Source organism: Callionymus lyra, chromosome 16, assembly GCF_982586985.1.
Source record: "Callionymus lyra chromosome 16, fCalLyr1.hap1.1, whole genome shotgun sequence".
Classification (NCBI taxonomy): Eukaryota; Metazoa; Chordata; class Actinopteri; order Syngnathiformes; family Callionymidae; genus Callionymus; species Callionymus lyra.
In genome coordinates this window covers 23427446-23453440 of record NC_141833.1, presented here as the reverse complement: position 1 = coordinate 23453440, position 25995 = coordinate 23427446, and the positions used below count along the sequence as shown (strand labels likewise).

The following is a 25995-nucleotide window of genomic DNA, read 5'->3' as shown; positions in this document are numbered from 1 at the left end:
TTGCGGTGTTCTCAGTGTTTGCAGTGTTTGCAGTGTTCCCAGTGTTTGCAGTGATTGCAGTGTTTGCAGTGATTGCAGTGTTTGCAGTGTTTGCAGTGTTTGCAGTGTTTGGTTTGCAGTGCTTGCAGTTCGCAGTGGGCCTAACTCCGGTTCCTGCTGAACTGAGCCAGTGCTCAGTGTCAAACTGTTATCAGCTCAGTAGGCACAGGAGATTGAGCCCAGCCAGCTGCACCGACCAGCTGTCGCCTCAGGGGGAGGCAGAGAGCGAGCCACGCCGACGTCATCCCACAAACGTATGATTTAATGCAGCTCCACGAGAAACACTCAAACACATGCAGGAGCCGAGGTCTCGGGCACATACGTTGGCACACAATTTGATACTGTTTGTTGGGGAGTTGAAGGGATGCTTCACCTTATTTCTACTCACCCTCGTGTCGACTCTTCATTCATCCACAAATACATGAAACAAAAATTCTGCTCTCTGTGATGCAGTAACGGTTCAAAACTGTCACATGTTTCTGTTTGTAACTGTAATCCATGGATCACTCTGGAAATAAACCCAACCCTCAGTTCACACAGGAGTAGAAAATGAGTGAACTTTTCCACTTTGTCTCACATGTAGAGAGTGAACATCTTTACATCACATGAAGTGAAATGAAACTTTTTGTTTGTGTCTCAAATCACATACTTCTGGTTAGTATCATCAGTAGTGTAGATAGTGTACGTACTAACTAGTAACTAATCCTCCACAGATAGTATCAAATCAAACTCTGCTGCTACACACTAACAGGAAATGACGCAACAGCTTCTTCTTCTACTACTATTTAAGGATGATTTCAAGCAGCTGTAGGAACACTATCGCCACCTGCTAGCAGCACGTTTGGTTTCAAGAAATATGAGAAATATTGACGAAATATTTACGCCAGTATCATCGTGTGTCATCCTCCAACTGCTGCTGAAAATACACCTTACGTTAGTACGTACACTTTCCTGATGATACTAACCAGTGCACTAAGAGAAGGATGTGATTTGAGACACAAACAAGTTTGATTTGAGACATACTATCTGTGGAGAATTAGTATAGTATATTTAGTAACATCGACGTCAAGATGGAGTTGTTTAGTGTAGAAAATGTCCATCGATCCATACTCAGTTTTGTGTGTGTTTTATTATTTTAGTGTACATGGAGCACTACATTTACACATCTTGTGTATTTGTTAGCTTTGTTACAATAATTACCTTAATTTAATAATGAACTGATGATAATAAACGAGGAGATTTCTTGACACAAAGGAAAAAAAACCCTTGAATTTAGTGAAATCTTTTCAAATAAATGGAACAAACGTCCTTCACTGTGTCGTCACTAATGAATCTTCTGCTCCGGGTCACAATCATATGAACGTCTGACGGGAGGAAAGATTCTTTTCCAAGGTTGTACGGTTTTTCTAAAGAGAAGCAGAAAATAATCGAAACCAAGAATCTTTCACTTAATAGTCTTGTTGAATCACAGCCGAAGAGAAACGTCTGCTAATGTGAAAAAGATCTTCTTCTCGTGCTTTTGTACTCCGTGGTTCAAGAGTATTTTCAAACCCTCAGTGCTGTGGTGGAGCCGCTGACGCCTCAGTGCCTGTGAAAGGAGAGAAAACCACGTTTAGAAAAGGGCGAGTAGACGAGAGAAACACGCAAATGACAGCGAGATACCGAACAAACATCCTTGTTTTGAGAAGATGTTTTGCCGAAGAACACGTCGCTCTGACCACCCAGGCGGTGGATGAGCTCAGGGTCACGATTACGCTGCTACTTGTTCTCGCCACGGGGAACTTCCTGAACTTCCTTCCTGTACGAGCGAGACGTCTCCTTCCTCCCCGGCTGTTATCGTGTTTGTCTAATGTGTTCTTCTCTAATGACGACCGCGAGGAGCTGCTGTTTGCTTTCATTAATCAGCGCCGACGGCGTGCGTCCGAACCGTCGTCCGCGACCTCAGCACGAGTGTGTTTGTCGAGGGAAGTCGTCGCTTCTGCGGCTAAAAACAGGGCGAAGAGCTGGAGATGTTTGCGAGGAGCGGAACTTAGCCACTGTGAACACAACACTGACTTGACTGTTCACGGAGTGAGCTAAGTCCTGCGCCTCCTGCAAACTCTTTTGTGACAACCTGTGACCAATGTTGTGTTGCACTAGATCAGGGCTGGGCAACAAAAAAAATCCTCGGTTAAAATCAGATCCGGGCCATGACTGAGGACGAGAGGATACAGTGAGTCCAGTAGCTTTTAAAGCTGATGTTTGGACATATTTTGGTTTGAAAACAAATGAAAGTAGTTTCGACTTCGTCAAGAGTCAAGTGGTCTGTAAATACTACAACACCAGAGTCAAGTACTGGACAGTACTACACATATATACTTGTTACTACACTATCACAACACCAGAGTCAAGTACTGGACAATACTACACATATATACTTGTTACTACACTATCACAACACCAGAGTCAAGTACTGGACAATACTACACATATATACTTGTTACTACACTATCACAACACTAGAGTCAAGTACTGGACAATACTACACATATACTTGTTACTACACTATCACAACACTAGAGTCAAGTACTGGACAATACTACACATATATACTTGTTACTACACTATCACAACACCAGAGTCAAGTACTGGACACTACTACACATATATACTTGTTACTACACTATCACAACACCAGAGTCAAGTACTGGACAATACTACACATATATACTTGTTACTACACTATCACAACACTAGAGTCAAGTACTGGACAATACTACACATATACTTGTTACTACACTATCACAACACTAGAGTCAAGTACTGGACAATACTACACATATATACTTGTTACTACACTATCACAACACAAGAGTCAAGTACTGGACAATACTACAAATATATACTTGTTACTACACTATCACAACACCAGAGTCAAGTACTGGACAATACTACACATATATATTTGTTACTGCACTATCACAACACCAGAGTCAAGTACTGGACAATACTACACATATATACTTGTTACTGCACTATCACAACACCAGAGTCAAGTACTGGACAATACTACACATATATACTTGTTACTACACTATCACAACACAAGAGTCAAGTACTGGACAATACTACACATATATACTTGTTACTACACTATCACAACACCAGAGTCAAGTACTGGACAATACTACACATATATATTTGTTACTGCACTATCACAACACCAGAGTCAAGTACTCGACAATACTACACACATATACTTGTTATTACACTATCACAACACAAGAGTCAAGTACTGGACAATACTACACATATATACTTGTTACTACACTATCACAACACCAGAGTCAAGTACTGGACAATACTACACATATATACTTGTTACTACACTATCACAACACCAGAGTCAAGTACTGGACAATACTACACATATATACTTGTTACTACACTATCACAACACCAGAGTCAAGTACTGGACAATACTACACATATATATTTGTTACTGCACTATCACAACACCAGAGTCAAGTACTCGACAATACTACACACATATACTTGTTATTACACTATCACAACACAAGAGTCAAGTACTGGACAATACTACACATATATACTTGTTACTACACTATCACAACACCAGAGTCAAGTACTGGACAATACTACACATATATACTTGTTACTACACTATCACAACACCAGAGTCAAGTACTGGACAATACTACACATATATACTTGTTACTACACTATCACAACACCAGAGTCAAGTACTGGACAATACTACACATATATATTTGTTACTGCACTATCACAACACCAGAGTCAAGTACTGGACAATACTACACACATATACTTGTTATTACACTATCACAACACAAGAGTCAAGTACTGGACAATACTACACATATATACTTGTTACTGCACTATCACAACACCAGAGTCAAGTACTGGACAATACTACACATATATACTTGTTACTACACTATCACAACATCAGAGTCAAGTACTGGACAATACTACACATATATACGTGTTACTACACTATCACAACACAAGAGTCAAGTACTGGACAATACTACACATATACTGTATACTTGTTACTACACTATCACAACACCAGAGTCAAGTACTGGACAATACTACACATATATACTTGTTACTACACTATCAAAATACCTCACCATATATCGTATCCTTGTATCGTGATACGTACCAACACACTCTTGAAGATACAAACTAATATCAATGACGTATAAAGGCAAATAAAACACATTTTTAATCTTTGTGACTCTTGACGTCACAATATTCTTCATATAAGATCCTGTTAGTTTGTCCTGCGTCTCCAAGATGTGTGTATTTGTGAGGCTTGTGTGTGTTTCGGATGAAGCTGGTTGGAAATCCCTGGCAATGTGATTTACATCACATGAAAACCAAATCACTCTGCCAGGAATCCCTCCAGCCACACCAACAAGTCTGAGGCGAGGGTGAGTCACAGATTCGTTGAGGGGTGAGTCTGAGACTCGTGCAGGGGGGAGTCTGAGACTCGTGCAGGGGGGAGTCAGATACTGTGCAGGGGGGAGTCAGATACTGGTGCGGGGGGGAGTCAAATACTGGTGCAGGGGGGAGTCAAATACTGGTGCGGGGGGGAGTCAAATACTGGTGCAGGGGGGAGTCAAATACTGGTGCAGGGGGGAGTCAAATACTGGTGCGGGGGGGAGTCAAATACTGGTGCAGGGGGGAGTCAAATACTGGTGCAGGGGGGAGTCAGATACTGGTGCGGGGGGAGTCAGATACTGGTGCAGGGGGGAGTCAAATACTGGTGCAGGGGGGAGTCAGATACTGGTGCAGGGGGGAGTCAGATACTGGTGCGGGGGGGAGTCAAATACTGGTGCAGGGGGGAGTCAGATACTGGTGCAGGGGGGAGTCAAATACTGGTGCAGGGGGGAGTCAGATACTGGTGCAGGGGGGAGTCAGATACTGGTGCGGGGGGGAGTCAAATACTGGTGCAGGGGGGAGTCAAATACTGGTGCAGGGGGGAGTCAGATACTGGTGCAGGGGGGAGTCAGATACTGGTGCAGGGGGGAGTCAAATACTGGTGCAGGGGGGAGTCAAATACTGGTGCAGGGGGGAGTCAGATACTGGTGCAGGGGGGAGTCAGATACTGGTGCAGGGGGGAGTCAGATACTGGTGCAGGGGGGAGTCAGATACTGGTGCAGGGGGGAGTCAGATACTGGTGCAGGGGGGAGTCAGATACTGGTTCAGGGGGGAGTCAAATACTGGTGCAGGGGGGAGTCAAATACTGGTGAAGGGGGGAGTCAGACACTGGTGCAGGGGGGAGTCAAATACTGGTGCAGGGGGGAGTCAGACACTGGTGCAGGGGGGAGTCAAATACTGGTGCAGGGGGGAGTCAGATACTGGTGCAGGGGGGAGTCAGATACTGGTGCGGGGGGGAGTCAGATACTGGTGCAGGGGGGAGTCACAGACTCGTGCAGGGGGGAGTCACAGACTCGTGCAGGGGGGAGTCAGATACTGGTGCAGGGGGGAGTCACAGACTCGTGCAGGGGGCAGACGTGGACTCGTCTCTCAGCAGGTCTTGATCCATGTCTGCAGGTACAGACGCGAGCGAGGGTTCGGTCGACAACATCTACATGTCACGGCTCATTTACTCTCTCATCACAGTCATGACACACACACTCTTAAATGTCCACACACACACACACACACACACACACACACACACACACTCTGCACACAGAGGGCTCTGACCCTGACACACCTGCACAAACACCACAAGTGTGTGTGTGTGTGTGTGTGTGTGTGTGTGTGTGTGTCCACCATTGTGAGTGTGTTTAAGGCGCGCCGGCCAGAGTGTGTGTCACTGATCCATGGAATCACGTTGATGCTCCTCATCCTTTAAAGAGGAATTAACTTCTGTCCTGGAGTCGACTCCAGACTCAGAGATGACGAGTGACTCATCGTTTCAATGTCTTTATGTTTCCTTCATGTCTTTATGTTTCTTTCATGTTTTTATGTTTCCTTCATGTTTTTATGTTTCTTTCATGTCTTTATGTTTCCTTCATGTCTTTATGTTTCCTTCATGTCTTTATGTTTCCTTCATGTTTTTATGTTTCCTTCATGTTTTTATGTTTCCTTCATGTTTTTATGTTTCTTTCATGTTTTTATGTTTCCTTCATGTTTTTATGTTTCTTTCATTTTTTTATGTTTCTTTCATGTCTTTATGTTTCTTTCATGTCTTTATGTTTCTTTCAAAAACGTTAATCCTTGGAAAAATATGATCATAAAAACCGGTTTATTTGAAAGTATTAAAACTTTTTTATTCCGTAATGCAATCGTAACAGAGCCGTGAAATATTATTAAATATACAACAATAAAACAATTAAACATATAATTAATAATCAAACAAACATTTATAGTTATCTTGTTTGTCACTACATATACATGATTATACAAACGTTTTATTACATTAAAGCTTCAGATAAATGAGTTTGGTTTTTTTTCAGCATTTTTCACGGATCAGTAGTTCTTTAATGAAAGATATTCACTCGATAATCAATCGGCTAAATCGTTAACGACAACATTTTGTGCCGATGATTGTTCGTTTTGATTATAGGAAGTAGTTTTATTAGTATTCGTGGATGTTTCTATTAATGTGTTGACAAAAAGAAACGACCAGTAACTGAAAATGGCTTCTCTTACAAAAGTGGCATTAGCATTAGCATTAGCATTAGCATTAGCATTAGCAGTAGCAGTAGCAGTAGCAGTAGCAGTAGCAGTAGCAGTAGCAGTAGAGGTTTAAATAAACAGTAGCTGTAGTGAGAATAAAAGATGGTTCACCAGAAATGTTATTTATATTTAATAATAATAATATTTTTTTACTTTAAGGCCAAACATTTATCCACTAAGAAGTTATTTATTTATAACTTCTTGAATCGTTAGTTTCGGGAGCAGAACTGGGCAGTTCCTCCGAGAGAATGTAGTAAATATTTATGTGATAATGTTCGATAGAACCCGCAGATTTGAGTCATGAGTGAAAAAGATAAGATAACGGTTTTATTTTTCCCACAGTGGTGAGAGAACATAGTTACAGCAGCTCAATTTACACATAAACAACAATAAAAAGTTATATTCACAATAAAAAATGATACACACAAGATTACAAAATATTATCAAAACTGTACAAACAAGAGATAATATAAGAGTGAATGGAAATAAGATGCATATATATCTTTCTATATAAGTTGCAACAGCGTTTACAACGATGACAATAACAATTATTATTTATTATATTATTATTATTATTTGTTTTTGAATAACATTGATATTTCTTGGTACGTTGATCAAGAATCTTATTGATTCATTTATTGATGGTATTTTGTGGTCACATTATTGTACATCAATAATAATAATATTGTGAATCTGCTGTGTATTATGTGTTGAATCCTTTCTGAGTATATCTCCTGTTATATTAGTGTGTTAATAACTTCACACATTATGTAGTTAATCCACTAAATTCTGATGAAGTATTTGAATTTATTTTCAAGGTATTCTTGGCCCAGACTTATAAACGAGCTTCATATCTGAAGGTTATTAAATGTTATCTCTAATCTTCACTGAAACACAACCACACGTAACACACTCTCTCAATTATTAATATCATTTTTTTCATTGTTTTTTTCGCTGACATTTCCTGAACCAAATCCTACTTCCCTCCCAGTTCTCACTCGACCTATTGTTTCTAAATCCAAAGCGCCAGCTGCTGCTACACGTGTGCGACCGGGACCAGGATCCGGTTTCTGACGACTCGCTCGTCACCGAGGTCCAGATCCACAGCTGGACGGCAGCGAGCGGCGCGAGGACGACTGCCAGTCTACGTTCCCTCGCCGCCCTCCTCGCCTTCGCCCTCCTCACCCTCCTCGCCCTCCTCGCCCTCCTCGCCCTCCTCGCCCTCCTCGCCCTCCTCGCCCTCCTCGCCCTCCTCGCCCTCCTCGCCTTCGCCCTCCTCGCCCTCCTCGCCCTCCTCGCCCCTCGCCCTCCTCACCCTCCTCGCCCTCCTCGCCCTCCTCGCCCTCCTCTCCCTCCTCTCCCTCCTCGCCTTCGCCCTCCTCGCCCTCCTCGCCCTCCTCTCCCTCCTCGCCCTCCTCGCCCTCCTCGCCCTCCTCGCCCTCCTCGCCCTCCTCGCCCTCCTCTCCCTCCTCGCCCTCCTCTCCCTCCTCTCCCTCCTCGCCTTCGCCCTCCTCGCCCTCCTCTCCCTCCTCGCCCTCCTCGCCCTCCTCGCCTTCGCCCTCCTCGCCCTCCTCGCCCTCCTCGCCCTCCTCGCCCTCCTCGCCCTCCTCGCCCTCCTCGCCCTCCTCGCCCTCCTCGCCCTCCTCGCCCTCCTCGCCCTCCTCGCCCTCCTCGCCTTCGCCCTCCTCGCCCTCCTCGCCCTCCTCGCCTTCGCCCTCCTCGCCCTCCTCGCCCTCCTCTCCCTCCTCTCCCTCCTCGCCCTCCTCGCCCTCCTCGCCCTCCTCGCCCTCCTCGCCCTCCTCGCCCTCCTCGCCCTCCTCGCCCTCCTCGCCCTCCTCGCCCTCCTCTCCCTCCTCGCCTTCGCCCTCCTCGCCCTCCTCGCCCTCCTCGCCCCTCGCCCTCCTCACCCTCCTCGCCCTCCTCGCCCTCCTCGCCCTCCTCTCCCTCCTCTCCCTCCTCGCCTTCGCCCTCCTCGCCCTCCTCGCCCTCCTCTCCCTCCTCGCCCTCCTCGCCCTCCTCGCCCTCCTCGCCCTCCTCGCCCTCCTCGCCCTCCTCGCCCTCCTCGCCCTCCTCTCCCTCCTCTCCCTCCTCGCCTTCGCCCTCCTCGCCCTCCTCGCCCTCCTCTCCCTCCTCGCCCTCCTCGCCCTCCTCGCCCTCCTCGCCCTCCTCGCCTTCGCCCTCCTCGCCCTCCTCGCCCTCCTCGCCCTCCTCCCCCTCCTCTCCCTCCTCGCCCTCCTCGAGTCAGACGCCCGGAGGTATTTTGGGAGTGTCGGGAGATCCGGTGCAGCAACTGTACTGTGACACGGATTATACCACTAGAATATATAGATATATTTATAAAATAAAGAATGAGAAGTAGTTTGTGTTTGTCGGACGATCAATAGTTCGACCTGATCAAGAAAAGTCACAATTCATTTGAAAAATCCTTTGTCTCAGGTGAAGAAAATATGTCAGAATATCTATTAACCAAACAATATCATTAATAATACTTCACTTTTTCTTACTACGGTCAACGTAGACACTGGTTTTACGTTTCTAATACTGAGGTATTACTGCTAACAAACGTAAATATATAATATTCTTACATCTTGTTTTCCTATAGAACTAAGAATACATTGATCGACCTTTAATACACATGATAAATAAATGAATGTCAAGGAGAGTTAAGTTAGTTAAATGGTTATCATTCTGATACTAGTATTATTAACGCAATAAAGGTCGTTACTCTGGCAAAAGTAGGAGCTTCTAGTATTTTTGAAAGATATTCACTAAATAATCAATCGGTTAATTAACGACAACCTTTTGTGCCGATGATTGTAAGTTTCGATAATAGGAAGTAGTTTTATCAGAAGTCGTGGATGTTTCTATTAATGTGTTGACACAAAATAACAACTATTAACATGAAATGGGTTTTCTAACAAAAGCTAGCATTAGCATTAGCATTAGCACTAGCATTTGCGTTAGCATTAGCATAATACATTTGAATAAGTAGTAGCTGTAGTGAGAATGAACGTTGGTACAATATAAATAGTATTTATTTACTAGAAGTTTTAAAAGTTTAAATAAAGTCAGTTTTTTCATGCAGATCGGAGAACGTGTCTGAGACGTCGTGAAGTCGAACATTTTGTCGACAAACCTGCTGCGAAATGATCTTCATAACGTTTGTTGGATTTAAAAACACTATTAGATTCACTGGAGAGTCGATGGTTAAAGTTCTCACATGAATCATCGTAAAAGATAAACAAGATTCTTCACTGAATAAATAAATGATGAGTCAGTTTTTTTTACTGTAAATGATGCTTTTCCACCACGAACAGAAACAACTGCTCGTTCTCTTTATATCAGAGAAGCTTCTGCGACTTGTGTTTGTTTCTTGTTGTGTTTGTTTCTTGTTGTGTTTCTTTCTTGTTGTGTTTGTTTCTTGTTGTATTTGTTTCTTGTTGTGTTTGTTTCTTGTTGTATTTGTTTCTTGTTGTGTTTGTTTCTTGTTGTGTTTGTTTCTTGTTGTGTTTCTTTCTTGTTGTATTTGTTTCTTGTTGTGTTTGTTTCTTGTTGTGTATCTTTCTTGTTGTGTTTATTTCTTGTTGTGTTTGTTTCTTGTTGTGTTTGTTACTTGTTGTGTTTGTTTCTTGTTGTGTTTGTTTCTTGTTGTGTTTCTTTCTTGTTGTATTTCATTCTTGTTGTGTTTGTTTCTTGTTGTGTTTGTTTCTTGTTGTATTTGTTTCTTGTTGTGTTTGTTTCTTGTTGTGTTTGTTTCTTGTTGTATTTGTTTCTTGTTGTGTTTGTTTCTTGTTGTATTTGTTTCTTGTTGTGTATCTTTCTTGTTGTGTATCTTTCTTGTTGTGTTTATTTCTTGTTGTGTTTGTTTCTTGTTGTGTTTCTTTCTTGTTGTGTTTCTTTCTTGTTGTGTTTGTTTCTTGTTGTGTTTGTTTCTTGTTGTATTTGTTTCTTGTTGTGTTTGTTTCTTGTTGTGTATCTTTCTTGTTGTGTTTATTTCTTGTTGTGTTTGTTTCTTGCTGTGTATCTTTCTTGTTGTGTTTCTTTCTTGTTATGTTTGTTTCTTGTTGTGTTTGTTTCTTGTTGTGTTTCTTTCTTATTGCATTTGTTTCTTGTTGTGTTTGTTTCTTGTTGTGTTTCTTTCTTATTGTGTGTCTTTCTTGTCGTGTGTCTTTCTTGTCGTGTATCTTTCTTGTCGTGTATCTTTCTTGTTGTGTTTCTTTCTTGTTGTGTTTCTTTGTTGTTTAGTTTCTTTGTTGTTGTGTTTCTTTCTTACTGTGTATCTTTCTTGTTGTGTTTGTTTCTTGTTGTGTTTCTTTCCTGATGTGTTTCTTTCTTGTTGTGTTTCTTTCTTGTTGTGTATCTTTCTTGTTGTGTTTCTTTCTTGTTGTGTTTCTTTGTTGTTGAGTTTCTTTGTTGTTGTGTTTCTTCCTTGCTGTGTATCTTTCTTGTTGTGTTTCTTCCTTGCTGTGTATCTTTCTTGTTGTGTTTCTTTCTTGTTGTGTTTCTTTCTTGTTGTGTTTCTTTCTTGTTGTGTTTCTTTCTCGTTGTGTTTGTTTCTCGTTGTGTTTGTTTCTTGTTGTATTTGTTTCTTGTTGTGTTTGTTTCTTGTTGTGTTTGTTTCTTGTTGTGTTTGTTTCTTGTTGTATTTGTTTCTTGTTGTGTTTGTTTCTTGTTGTGTTTGTTTCTTGTTGTGTTTGTTTCTTGTTGTATTTGTTTCTTGTTGTGTTTGTTTCTTGTTGTATTTGTTTCTTGTTGTGTATCTTTCTTGTTGTGTATCTTTCTTGTTGTGTTTATTTCTTGTTGTGTTTGTTTCTTGTTGTGTTTCTTTCTTGTTGTGTTTCTTTCTTGTTGTGTTTGTTTCTTGTTGTGTTTGTTTCTTGTTGTATTTGTTTCTTGTTGTGTTTGTTTCTTGTTGTGTATCTTTCTTGTTGTGTTTATTTCTTGTTGTGTTTGTTTCTTGCTGTGTATCTTTCTTGTTGTGTTTCTTTCTTGTTATGTTTGTTTCTTGTTGTGTTTGTTTCTTGTTGTGTTTCTTTCTTATTGCATTTGTTTCTTGTTGTGTTTGTTTCTTGTTGTGTTTCTTTCTTATTGTGTGTCTTTCTTGTCGTGTGTCTTTCTTGTCGTGTATCTTTCTTGTCGTGTATCTTTCTTGTTGTGTTTCTTTCTTGTTGTGTTTCTTTGTTGTTTAGTTTCTTTGTTGTTGTGTTTCTTTCTTACTGTGTATCTTTCTTGTTGTGTTTGTTTCTTGTTGTGTTTCTTTCCTGATGTGTTTCTTTCTTGTTGTGTTTCTTTCTTGTTGTGTATCTTTCTTGTTGTGTTTCTTTCTTGTTGTGTTTCTTTGTTGTTGAGTTTCTTTGTTGTTGTGTTTCTTCCTTGCTGTGTATCTTTCTTGTTGTGTTTCTTCCTTGCTGTGTATCTTTCTTGTTGTGTTTCTTTCTTGTTGTGTTTCTTTCTTGTTGTGTTTCTTTCTTGTTGTGTTTCTTTCTCGTTGTGTTTGTTTCTCGTTGTGTTTGTTTCTTGTTGTATTTGTTTCTTGTTGTGTTTGTTTCTTGTTGTGTTTGTTTCTTGTTGTGTTTGTTTCTTGTTGTATTTGTTTCTTGTTGTGTTTGTTTCTTGTTGTGTTTGTTTCTTGTTGTATTTGTTTCTTGTTGTGTTTGTTTCTTGTTGTGTTTCTTTCTTATTGTGTGTCTTTCTTGTTGTGTGTCTTTCTTGTTGTGTATCTTTCTTGTTGTGTATCTTTCTTGTTGTGTTTCTTTCTTGTTGTGTTTCTTTGTTGTTTAGTTTCTTTGTTGTTGTGTTTCTTTCTTACTGTGTATCTTTCTTGTTGTGTTTGTTTCTTGTTGTGTTTCTTTCCTGATGTGTTTCTTTCTTGTTGTGTATCTTTCTTGTTGTGTTTGTTTCTTGTTGTGTTTCTTTCTTATTGCATTTGTTTCTTGTTGTGTTTGTTTCTTGTTGTGTTTCTTTCTTATTGTGTGTCTTTCTTGTCGTGTGTCTTTCTTGTCGTGTATCTTTCTTGTCGTGTATCTTTCTTGTTGTGTTTCTTTCTTGTTGTGTTTCTTTGTTGTTTAGTTTCTTTGTTGTTGTGTTTCTTTCTTACTGTGTATCTTTCTTGTTGTGTTTGTTTCTTGTTGTGTTTCTTTCCTGATGTGTTTCTTTCTTGTTGTGTTTCTTTCTTGTTGTGTATCTTTCTTGTTGTGTTTCTTTCTTGTTGTGTTTCTTTGTTGTTGAGTTTCTTTGTTGTTGTGTTTCTTCCTTGCTGTGTATCTTTCTTGTTGTGTTTCTTCCTTGCTGTGTATCTTTCTTGTTGTGTTTCTTTCTTGTTGTGTTTCTTTCTTGTTGTGTTTCTTTCTTGTTGTGTTTCTTTCTCGTTGTGTTTGTTTCTCGTTGTGTTTGTTTCTTGTTGTATTTGTTTCTTGTTGTGTTTGTTTCTTGTTGTGTTTGTTTCTTGTTGTGTTTGTTTCTTGTTGTATTTGTTTCTTGTTGTGTTTGTTTCTTGTTGTGTTTGTTTCTTGTTGTATTTGTTTCTTGTTGTGTTTGTTTCTTGTTGTGTTTCTTTCTTATTGTGTGTCTTTCTTGTTGTGTGTCTTTCTTGTTGTGTATCTTTCTTGTTGTGTATCTTTCTTGTTGTGTTTCTTTCTTGTTGTGTTTCTTTGTTGTTTAGTTTCTTTGTTGTTGTGTTTCTTTCTTGTTGTGTTTGTTTCTTGTTGTGTTTCTTTCCTGATGTGTTTCTTTCTTGTTGTGTATCTTTCTTGTTGTGTATCTTTCTTGTTGTGTTTCTTTCTTGTTGTGTTTCTTTGTTGTTTAGTTTCTTTGTTGTTGTGTTTCTTTCTCGTTGTGTTTGTTTCTTGTTGTGTTTGTTTCTTGTTGTGTTTCTTTCCTTGTTGTGTTTCTTTCTTGTTGTGTTTCTTTGTTGTTTAGTTTCTTTGTTGTTGTTTCTTTCTCGTTGTGTTTGTTTCTTGTTGTGTTTGTTTCTTGTTGTGTTTCTTTCCTGATGTGTTTCTTTCTTGTTGTGTTTCTTTCTTGTTGTGTATCTTTCTTGTTGTGTTTCTTTCTTGTTGTGTTTCTTTGTTGTTGAGTTTCTTTGTTGTTGTGTTTCTTCCTTGCTGTGTATCTTTCTTGTTGTGTTTCTTTCTTGTTGTGTTTCTTTCTCGTTGTGTTTGTTTCTTGTTGTGTTTGTTTCTTGTTATGTTTGTTTCTCGTTGTGTTTGTTTCTCGTTGTGTTTGTTTCTTGTTGTGTTTGTTTCTCGTTGTGTTTGTTTCTTGTTGTGTTTGTTTCTTGTTGTGTTTGTTTCTCGTTGTGTTTGTTTCTCGTTGTGTTTGTTTCTTGTTGTGTTTGTTTCTCGTTGTGTTTGTTTCTCGTTGTGTTTGTTTCTTGTTGTGTTTGTTTCTTGTTGTGTTTGTTTCTTGTTGTGTTTGTTTCTCGTTGTGTTTGTTTCTTGTTGTGTTTGTTTCTCGTTGTGTTTGTTTCTTGTTGTGTTTGTTTCTTGTTGTGTTTGTTTCTTGTTGTGTTTCTTTCTTATTGTGTGTCTTTCTTGTCGTGTGTCTTTCTTGTCGTGTATCTTTCTTGTTGTGTTTCTTTCTTGTTGTGTATCTTTCTTGTTGTGTTTCTTTCTTGTTGTGTTTCTTTGTTGTTTAGTTTCTTTGTTGTTGTGTTTCTTTCTTACTGTGTATCTTTCTTGTTGTGTTTGTTTCTTGTTGTGTTTCTTTCCTGATGTGTTTCTTTCTTGTTGTGTTTCTTTCTTGTTGTGTATCTTTCTTGTTGTGTTTCTTTCTTGTTGTGTTTATTTGTTGTTGAGTTTCTTTGTTGTTGTGTTTCTTCCTTGCTGTGTATCTTTCTTGTTGTGTTTCTTTCTTGTTGTGTTTCTTTGTTGTTGTGTTTCTTTGTTGTTGTGTTTCTTTCTCGTTGTGTTTGTTTGTTGTTGTGTTTGTTTGTTGTTGTGTTTGTTTCTTGTTGTGTTTGTTTCTTGTTGTGTTTCTTTCTTGTTGTGTTTGTTTCTTGTGAATGGCACAAACGCACTGGTGTCATCCATCGGTCGAAGCCTAAACGCCGGCGTGTGATTGGTCGGGTCGTGGTGACCCACATCTGACTCCTGAAGCTTCATCTAAACGGCGCCACATCTTCAGCGGCAACAAATCTCCGGCGGCGTCTCCTCGTGAAGCTCGGCTTGATTGCGTCTCGTCTGCTGGTGCGTCTCGAGGTGGTTCTGTGACTCCAGAGAGCACTTGGACGACAGTTATGTGAACGGTTTCAAACGACTCTGCTTCTCTAGATCGATGGATAATCAGGAGGCGTCGAGCTCTGCAGCGACACTCATGGATCGACTGTGATCGGACGTCGATGGAGCTAAAGCTGTTGCGTCATCGACCGTCAATAGGTTTTTCAAGCGTCGATCTAAAGTGGAAAATACTCTGGTTACTCTACATAACCCCGGTCTGGTCGAGTCCAAACCTTCTAGAACTGCTTCAATGATTAATAACTACTGCTAGACGTCGACTTCGGTACAAACGTCCAACGATTCATGGTTGAATGTATTTATTTGTTGAGTTTATTCAGATTCTTACGATACTTTTCAACTCGATACTCGGGAAAAAAATACTCTAAACCATTTTGATAGCATAAGGATGAAAGTTCATTTTGTAAATAAATATTTTCATTAAAAAGTAAAATAAATGAACAACATGTAACAACGAACAGAACCACAGGTTCAATATTTATGATAAAAAACAACTATGATAACAAGGTTCAGGTCTGAAGTATTTAAAAAAAAAAATATATATATATATATATAAATATATATCGATACCTTTGAAAACATATCCTGATACTACGTTTTATGACCACATTTGATTGTGTTTTTGACTCTGAATGAGTATCTTTGTCCAAAATAAACGTCCGTCTGTATAATAACGAACTAAACTTGTTTCTAAATCCTTACCTAGTAATTGTACAGGTGTGTTGATGCAGGTGAACCTGCTCTATGTTTATGTGGCTCCACTGTTACCTGTTGAGAGACGACGCCATGTTTGTTCGGATGTTACGACGAAACTTCTCATGGAACTGGTCGTTATAAGTTACCATTTAACATGTAACACGTAAACAAATAACCTCGCTAGTGATACTGTGTCATAGTCAGGAGCCAATCAGCTGCGTGGATTTGTCGTGTTAGATTCTCTTCATACAGCGAGTGTTTGAGAAATAAAAATAGATCCGAAGTCGATCAGATCCACGATTGAGTCGTGAATAAATATCTCTTCTTAATAAACACACTCTGACTACACCATGTAGTTGTTTACCTGAAAGACACTTGTGTCGTACGAACAAACCTAGCTAACCAAATTAGCTTTGTTTATTAGCATTCATCTTTGTTCGTTCGCATTTAGCTTTGTTTATTAGCATTCATCTTTGTTTGTTTGCTTTTAGCTTTGTTTATTAGCATTCATCTTTGTTCGTTTGCTTTTAGCTTTGTTTATTAGCATTCATCTTTGTTCGTTTGCATTTAGCTTTGTTTATTAGCATTCATATTTGTTCGTTTGCATTTAGTTTTGTTTATTAGCATTCATCTTTGTTCGTTTGCATTTAGCTCTGTTTATTAGCATTCATATTTGTTCGTTTGAATTTAGCTTTGTTTATTAGCATTCATCTTTGTTCGTTTGAATTTAGCTTTGTTTATTAGCATTCATCTTTGTTCGTTTGCATTTAGCTCTGTTTATTAGCATTCATATTTGTTCGTTTGAATTTAGCTTTGTTTATTAGCATTCATCTTTGTTCGTTTGAATTTAGCTTTGTTTATTAGCATTCATCTTTGTTCGTTTGCATTTAGCTTTGTTTATTAGCATTCATATTTGTTCGTTTGAATTTAGCTTTGTTTATTAGCATTCATATTTGTTCGTTTGAATTTAGCTTTGTTTATTAGCATTCATCTTTGTTCGTTTGAATTTAGCTTTGTTTATTAGCATTCATCTTTGTTCGTTTGCATTTAGTTTTGTTTATTAGCATTCATATTTGTTCGTTTGCATTTAGCTTTGTTCATTAGCATTAATCTTTGTTCGTTTGCATTTAGCTTTGTTCATTAGCATTCATCTTTGTTCGTTTGCATTTAGTTTTGTTTATTAGCATTCATATTTGTTCGTTTGAATTTAGCTTTGTTTATTAGCATTCATCTTTGTTCGTTTGCATTTAGTTTTGTTTATTAGCATTCATATTTGTTCGTTTGCATTTAGCTTTGTTTATTAGCATTCATCTTTGTTCGTTTGCATTTAGCTCTGTTTATTAGCATTCATCTTTGTTCGTTTGCATTTAGCTCTGTTTATTAGCATTCATATTTGTTCGTTTGCATTTAGCTCTGTTTATTAGCATTCATCTTTGTTCGTTTGCATTTAGCTCTGTTTATTAGCATTCATATTTGTTCGTTTGCATTTAGCTCTGTTTATTAGCATTCATCTTTGTTCGTTTGCATTTAGCTCTGTTTATTAGCATTCATATTTGTTCGTTTGCATTTAGCTCTGTTTATTAGCATTCATCTTTGTTCGTTTGCATTTAGCTCTGTTTATTAGCATTCATCTTTGTTCGTTTGCATTTAGCTCTGTTTATTAGCATTCATATTTGTTCGTTTGCATTTAGCTCTGTTTATTAGCATTCATCTTTGTTCGTTTGCATTTAGCTCTGTTTATTAGCATTCATATTTGTTCGTTTGCATTTAGCTCTGTTTATTAGCATTCATCTTTGTTCGTTTGCATTTAGCTTTGTTTATTAGCATTCATCTTTGTTCGTTTGCATTTAGCTTTGTTTATTAGCATTCATCTTTGTTCGTTTGCATTTAGCTTTGTTTATTAGCATTCATCTTTGTTCGTTTGAATTTAGCTTTGTTTATTAGCATTCATCTTTGTTCGTTTGCATTTAGCTTTGTTTATTAGCATTCATCTTTGTTCGTTTGCATTTAGCTTTGTTTATTAGCATTCATCTTTGTTCGTTTGCATTTAGCTTTGTTTATTAGCATTCATCTTTGTTCGTTTGCATTTAGCTTTGTTTATTAGCATTCATCTTTGTTCGTTCGCATTTAGCTTTGTTTATTAGCATTCATCTTTGTTTGTTTGCTTTTAGCTTTGTTTATTAGCATTCATCTTTGTTCGTTTGCTTTTAGCTTTGTTTATTAGCATTCATATTTGTTCGTTTGCATTTAGCTTTGTTTATTAGCATTCATCTTTGTTCGTTTGCATTTAGCTTTGTTTATTAGCATTCATATTTGTTCGTTTGCATTTAGCTTTGTTTATTAGCATTCGTCTTTGTTCGTTTGCATTTAGCTTTGTTTATTAGCATTCATCTTTGTTCGTTTGCATTTAGCTTTGTTTATTAGCATTCATCTTTGTTCGTTTGCATTTAGCTTTGTTTATTAGCATTCATATTTGTTCGTTTGCATTTAGCTTTGTTTATTAGCATTCATCTTTGTTCGTTTGCATTTAGCTTTGTTTATTAGCATTCATATTTGTTCGTTTGCATTTAGCTTTGTTTATTAGCATTCGTCTTTGTTCGTTTGCATTTAGCTTTGTTTATTAGCATTCATCTTTGTTCGTTTGCATTTAGCTTTGTTTATTAGCATTCATCTTTGTTCGTTTGCATTTAGCTTTGTTTATTAGCATTCATATTTGTTCGTTTGCATTTAGCTTTGTTTATTAGCATTCATCTTTGTTCGTTTGCATTTAGCTTTGTTTATTAGCATTCATATTTGTTTGTTTGCATTTAGCTTTGTTTATTAGCATTCATTCATTCCTGGCATGTGTGTATATGTTGTTTAAAAGTCAATCACACAAAACCAGGAAAAAACAAGTTCAAGTTAAATTATCTTCAGTTATTTCATGAATGTTTATATTTTTAATGATAAATAAAGTTGTTGTTCTCTTTGATGAAGGTGAAGATGAAATTAAATTAAATGTACGGCAATTATGAATAAAACCATCAATTATCTTTAATTGCAAACCACGAAAATCCCTTCACAGGAAACAATAAAGTCATTTCCTTGGAATGTTTTTTTTTAGGAACAATTGTTTCTCCACTAAAGTGACTCATGTTGTCGTTTTTCACGTCTTTAACCTTTTAAAGAAGTTTCTTTTGGTGACTTTACTGCAGTTTAATGTTGAAGGAAGAGAAATAAACATCGTTATTTGTCTTTAGAAAGCAATAAGTGCAGACTTGGAAACACACACGTACACACACTCGGAAACACAGGCGCATACACACACACACACACATATACACACACAGACATAGCCTCAGACACACACACACTCAGACATACGCATACACACACACGCACACACTCACTCAGACATACGCACACACACACACACACACACACACACACAGACATAGCCTCAGACACACACTCAGCCATACGCATACACACACACGTACACACTCACTCAGACATACGCAAACACACACACACACACACACACACAGACATAGCCTCAGACACACACTCAGCCATACGCATACACACACACACGCACACACTCACTCAGACATACGCATACACACACACACACACACCCACTCAGACATACGCATACACACACACACGCACACACTCACTCAGACATACGCATACACACACACACGCACACACCCACTCAGACATACACACACACACACACACGCACACACTCACTCAGACATACGCATACACACACACACGCACACACTCACTCAGACATACGCATACACACACACATGTACACACTCACCCCGACATACGCATACACACACACACACACGCACACACTCACTCAGACATACGCATACACACACACACGTACACACTCACCCCGACATACGCATACACACACGCACGTACACACTCACTCAGACATACGCAAACACACACACACGCACACACTCACTCAGACATACGCATACACACACGCACGCACACACTCACTCAGACATACGCATACACACACACACGCACACACTCACTCAGACATACGCAAACACACACACACGCACACACTCACTCAGACATACGCATACACACACACACGTACACACTCACTCAGACATACGCATACACACACACATGTACACACTCACCCCGACATACGCATACACACACACACGCACACACTCACCCCGACATACGCATACACACACACACGCACACACTCACTCAGACATACGCAAACACACACACACGCACACACTCACTCAGACATACGCATACACACACACACGTACACACTCACTCAGACACACACACACACACGTACACACTCACTCAGACACACACACACACACGTACACACTCACTCAGACATACGCATACACACACACACGCACACACTCACTCAGACATACGCATACACACACACACGCACACACTCACCCCGACATACGCATACACACACACACGCACACACTCACTCAGACATACGCAAACACACACACACGCACACACTCACTCAGACATACGCATACACACACACACGTACACACACACACACACGCACACACTCACTCAGACATACGCATACACACACACACGTACACACTCACTCACACACACACATACACACTGACTCAGACACACACATACACACACCCAAAAGTCCTTACAGTCATAAACTAATAAAAGACACAAACATGTAGTGAAAAAAACATTTTTTGTTTCCAAACAAAAGTGAAGAAAAATGTGATTTTCAGGCTCTGAGAAAAAAACACTGTAAACAACAGAAAACACAAAATATAGTTTTCTTCACTTTCACCTGTTGTTGTTCTAAGTTTGTGTCTTTAAACCTAAAAACTGAAATAGTATCAATAATGTCTGCTTTTGGTTGTTATTGTGTTAGCATTCATCTTTGTTTGTTAGCATTTAGCTTGTTTATTAGCATTCATCTTTGTTTGTTAGCATTTAGCTTGTTTATTAGCATTCATCTTTGTTTGTTAGCATTTAGCTTGTTTATTAGCATTCATCTTTGTTCGTTAGCATTTAGCTTTGTTTATTAGCATTCATCTTTGTTCGTTAGCATTTAGCTTTGTTTATTAGCATTTAGCTTTATTTATAAGCATTCATCTTTGTTCGTTAGCATTTAGCTTTGTTTATTAGCATTTAGCTTTATTTATAAGCATTCATCTTTGTTCGTTAGCATTTAGCTTTGTTTATTAGCATTTAGCTTTATTTGTAAGCATTCATCTTTGTTCCTTAGCATTTAGCTTTGTTTATTAGCATTCATCATTGTTCATTAGCATTTAGCTTTGTTTATTAGCATTCATCTTTGTTTGTTAGCATTTAGCTTTGTTTATTAGCATTCATCTGTTCGTTAGCATTTAGTATTTTGGTGAAACACTCTTCAAATGATCTTAAGATCAGATGCTACTTCGCTCACGGCTAAAGACTAATGCTACTTTCAGCTAGCTTGCTTCACGTGAAAGTTAGTGTGAGTTCAGTTGATGTTATAAAGTTGTTTATACTTTAAATATCCTTTACTGAGAGACTTTAAATGTTTGTGTCACCTTTAAATACATTTTTTTGTTTTCATTTATTAGTACATTTTGAGTTTTCAACATTTATAAATACTTTTTAACTTAAAACAAGGGTAGTTTGTAAAATGTATGAATAAAATGCATACATATAAAAACAATACATCCATCAATCTTTATTTAAAATGATAAAAATGGAATTATTGACTGGACTGTAATAAAGTCCAGACGGACGACAATCCGCTCATTGTTTTCACGAAACAAACTAATGATTGTGTCAATTTTCAGGCGCGAGTCTCCGTCGAGTCGTTCGACCGCATTTCCTCTTTCCAGTCCTGGACTGGATCACTTCAATGTTGCCGCTCATTAAGCAAACCCAGATGGATGAAACAGAACCTCCAGAAGAGCAATGCCATTATGAAGCTGTGTGTGTGTGTGTGAGTGTGTGTGAGTGTGTGTGTGTGTGTGAGTGTGTGTGAGTGTGTGTGTGTGTGTGTGTGTGAGTGTGTGTGTGCAGAATGATGTCAGGTGGAAAAAGACCAGTTGCTTCCTTTGTGCCAACATATAGAGCGAAGGAAGGAAGCTGTTCAGCGAGATACGCTGCAGGAGAAAGTAGCCACGTCACTTGAAAGAGAATTTATTATTTTTCTTTTCTTAAATATATATATATATATATATATATATATCGACTCACACATCTATTTGTGATTGACAGGTGGTCAAGGTTGGCACGGAATAACTTTAATTGTCATTTTCATGAAGATCCAACAAGTGAATCCAATGATTGACAAGAAATTCAACTTGACTTTGTGATTTTAATCTCTAATAATCTGACATTTAATGTCATTTTTGGTCGTTTTCTTTTGTTCAAACGATACGTCAGCATAAAAGCGCAGTGTTTTTGCCTTGATGTTTATTTTGAAGCATTTTTTACTGAAATTCTGGTCATTTTAGAGGATAATACAGTGCAAGGAAGAGAAGTACATATACAGTATAGTACATGTATAATACATGTATTTTAAAATACCTTTCACACTGGAATTTCTAACTTAAAAAGAAAAACTTCCTCAATTAAAACAAATCTCCATCTACTGACGTGTTGATGACTTTTCTAAAATAAAGACGATAAACAAGAGTAAACAATAAACAACAAGTCACTGGCTTCAGACAATAGTTCGACCGCGGCCTGTGCGTGAAACAATAGACGACAAATAAAGTTTTTAAATCCAGGGGTTTAAAGGCTTTTTCTTCTGGTTTATTTTCATCCATCGACGCGATAATTAAAAACAAAGTCACGGAAGGTTTTCACACGTGTAACTAGGAAGTTTAAAATAGTGAAGCACCACGTGTCGAAGCGTTTTCAGTCAATAAAACATAATATAAAATCATAAATAAATACAATATCATTAAAGATGGAGGCGACGTGTAAATATATCTCCTGAACTAGTTCGAACACACGTCAATATATACTTTTTTAAAAAACAGTAAAAATATATATATTTATTTAAAAACATTCAACGAGATCAAAGAAAAATAAAAAACTTAGTAAATAGTTTGTTGATTTGTGTAAATGATTCTAAACATGTGATTGTTGCCTCTGAGTTCAAGTCCAAACATTAGAACGTTGCTTTGTAAACATTCTAATGTTCAGTTTGTGTTTTGCTAACAAGAATCTCCTCAGACTTCCTTCAACGCATCCAACAGCAGAACTGGAATGAATTACCTTCAGCGTTTCTCCACACGTTCCTCCACCATCCAAGACCAACTCCAGCAAAACTCCAGCAAGCTTTACTCCCGGCTGCACCTTCGCCCTCCAACCCTCTAGAAGTTGCAGGGTGTGGACGTGAGCCTGGACTCGGGTGCGTCGACATCATTCACACAAGTTTGACTCTAAATAACCACACCCAGCGGAGCGAGAGAGCGAGAGAGGGAGGGAGAGAGAGAAGGGCAGAGAATGGGAAGTTTTCTTTAAATAACTGCCGAGGGGGGAGCGAGGAAACTTCTGGTTTCAGGGTCACCCTTGAAATAACGTGAGAAGTAAACGATGACGTCGTGCGGCGCTCGCTCAGGATGTTTACGTCGGTACGGCCAGGCGTACGCCGCGGCCTTCATGTTAAACATCAGATAAAAGGGATTACGTGGTGTTGTGTGCACATCCGGTTGTGCGTCGGTGTTTGTGTAGGCCCGCGCTGCACTCCGTGCCTCCACGCTGATGGCTACCAGCTGCCATCTCTTTCCTGTCTGAGTGGGTATACAATATAGCCGTAATCATACAGTACGCCACATCTGGTCGGCGTTAGCCGAGCACGTGCGAAGCCATTTTTTTTTTTTTTTCTGCTCCCGCCGCGTATTTGATCTTCGCTTTAGTATAACATAACTTTTCCAGTCTTTCATGTGAAGGTTTAACAACGCGCTGGACGCACGAGAGCTCGCGTCTGGCGGCGGCGGCGAGAGCGGCTAACTGGTCTCTCTTTTTATCGTCGGCTCGTTGGAGCGTCTGCGTCGAGTCCCGTCGCTTCTTCTGCGTCCAAGTCCAGCCACGAACCCATGAGGAACATCGACGTAAAGCCGGAGGACGAGGGTCAGAGTGACCTCTGTGACCTCTGTGACCTCTGCGACCTCTGCTCTGGTCGTTCCTGACGAGACATTATTGTGTTTTTTTTTTTTACTCTTAATTAGCTGCACTCTCAGCTCACGCGGCGTCGGATTAAAGCTCACGACTGACTGTCGATTAAAACGATTCTCGGAAGACGGTTTGCCTTCGCTGGCGCTTCCAGAGAAAGAATTAGACGAGAGAACCTCCTCCTCGGTGCCTCGACGTCTCTCTTCCTCACCTGAGCAGGAGGTCATGGGATCGTCCGCTTTTATCGCTCGTTCGAGGAAAATCATTTAAAAAATAAAAAATAAATGAGCAGGTGATTATATTTTGAGTTGGTTTTTCCAAATGAACACCAATAGCCACAAATCGCACGCAGCCACAAATCTGGTCAAACAACTTTTCCTCGCCTACTGCACGGGCGTCTGGAAAACCACAGTCCAGCCCCTTGGGTGGAGCAGGATTTATATTTACCAAACTTTTTGTAACCGTCACTCCTTTAGCAGGAACTATGTGTGTCTGATGTCAAACTGTCAAATCCTTGAGGGATAAAATGAGTAGTAGAAGTAGAATAAGTAGTAGACGTAGTAGTAGTAGTGGAAATAGTAGAAATAGAATAGGTAGTAGAAGTAGAATCAGTAGTAGAAGTAGAAATATAATAGATAGTAGAAGTAGAATCAGTCGTAGAAGTAGAAATAGAATAGGTAATAGAAGTAGAAAAAGTCGTAGAAGTAGAAATATAATAGGTAGTAGAAGTAGAATATGTAGTAGAAGTAGAAATAGAATAAGTAGTAGAAGTAGAAAATAGAATAGGTAGTAGAAGTAGAATATGTAGTAGAAGTAGAAATAGAATAAGTAGTAGAAGTAGAAAATAGAATAGGTAGTAGAAATAGAATAAGTAGTAGAAGTAGAAATAGAATAGGTAATAGAAGTAGAATAAGTAGTAGAAGTATATAATATGTAGTAGAAGTAGAATAAGTAGAAGTAGAAATAGAATAGGTAGTAGAAGTAGAATAAGTAGAAGTATAAATAGAATAGGTAGTAGAAGTAGAATAAGTAGAAGTAGAATAAGTAGAAGTAGAAATATAATAGGTAGTAGAAGTAGAATAAGTAGAAATATAATAGGTAGTAGAAGTAGAATAAGTAGAAGTAGAAATAGAATAGGTAGTAGAAGTAGAATAAGTAGAAGTAGAATAATTAGAAGTAGAAATAGAATAGGTAGTAGAAGTAGAATAAGTAGAAGTAGAAATAGAATAGGTAGTAGAAGTAGAATAAGTAGAAGTAGAAATAGAATAGGTAGTAGAAGTAGAATAAGTAGAAGTAGAAACAGAATAGGTAGTAGAAGTAGAATAAGTAGTGGAAGTACAAATAGAATAAGTAGTAGAAGTAGAAATAGAATAGGTAGTAGAAGTAGAATAATTAGAAGTAGAAATAGAATAGGTAGTAGAAGTAGAATCAGAAGTAGAAGTAGTAGTAGAAGTAAAAGTAGAATCAGAAGTAGAAGTAGTAGTAGATCATTCTCTGTCCGAAGGAGTTTTTCTTGCACGTCTGTTTCCATCAGACAGTTTTAACTGTAACTGTTATCAAAAAAAACTCATTGAAGCTCATGCTTGGATTGTAATGAAATATTTAGAACATATTGATCGAAAGACAAAGAACGGATGATTTTATTTTAGTATCGTTCCGTCTGGATTGTATTGTATTTAAATCACAACAGAGTAATCTTAAGACATATTATAGTTTAAATAACAATCTCTGCTGGTGATGTGTGTGCAGTACAAGTGACTTCTTTTGCCACTTGTAGTATCAAAGGTGTTTCTACTGATTACAAAAGGGTAGAAATATATAGCTTTAGGATGAACGGAGGGCGTATGAGCCGCTTGGCAGGGGTCTGCACTCTCTGAGTGCTTTTTCGTTTATGTTAACTGCCATAAAAGTACATGAAAGAAAAAGTATTTGTGACTTTTTTAACTCCCAAAAACCGAGTATTCCGTTCCAGGAGCTAAAGACGGGTTGATGGTGATTAATATTTTCCTCAGGACTCGCTCTGACTAATGCAAACACGGAACCTTCCCACTCGCTTCCAAAAGACTCATTCATAGAAAGGTTGAAATAAAGAGGTGGTGTTTGGACCGTCGCCAGACGCACTGATACTTATGCATGACTC

At 38.8% G+C, this 25995-nt stretch overlaps 1 long non-coding RNA gene across 1 annotated transcript; it reads right to left on the bottom strand.

Annotated features, from left to right (window-relative positions):
- Positions 1-1481: 1481 nt before the first annotated feature.
- Positions 1482-23888, bottom strand: LOC148064208 (uncharacterized). Its single transcript, XR_015713551.1, has 2 exons — positions 22956-23888; positions 1482-1627 (listed from the first exon to the last, which is right to left on the bottom strand). It is a non-coding gene; the product is annotated as an uncharacterized LOC148064208 (long non-coding RNA).
- Between the last annotated feature and the right edge of the window lie 2107 nt (positions 23889-25995).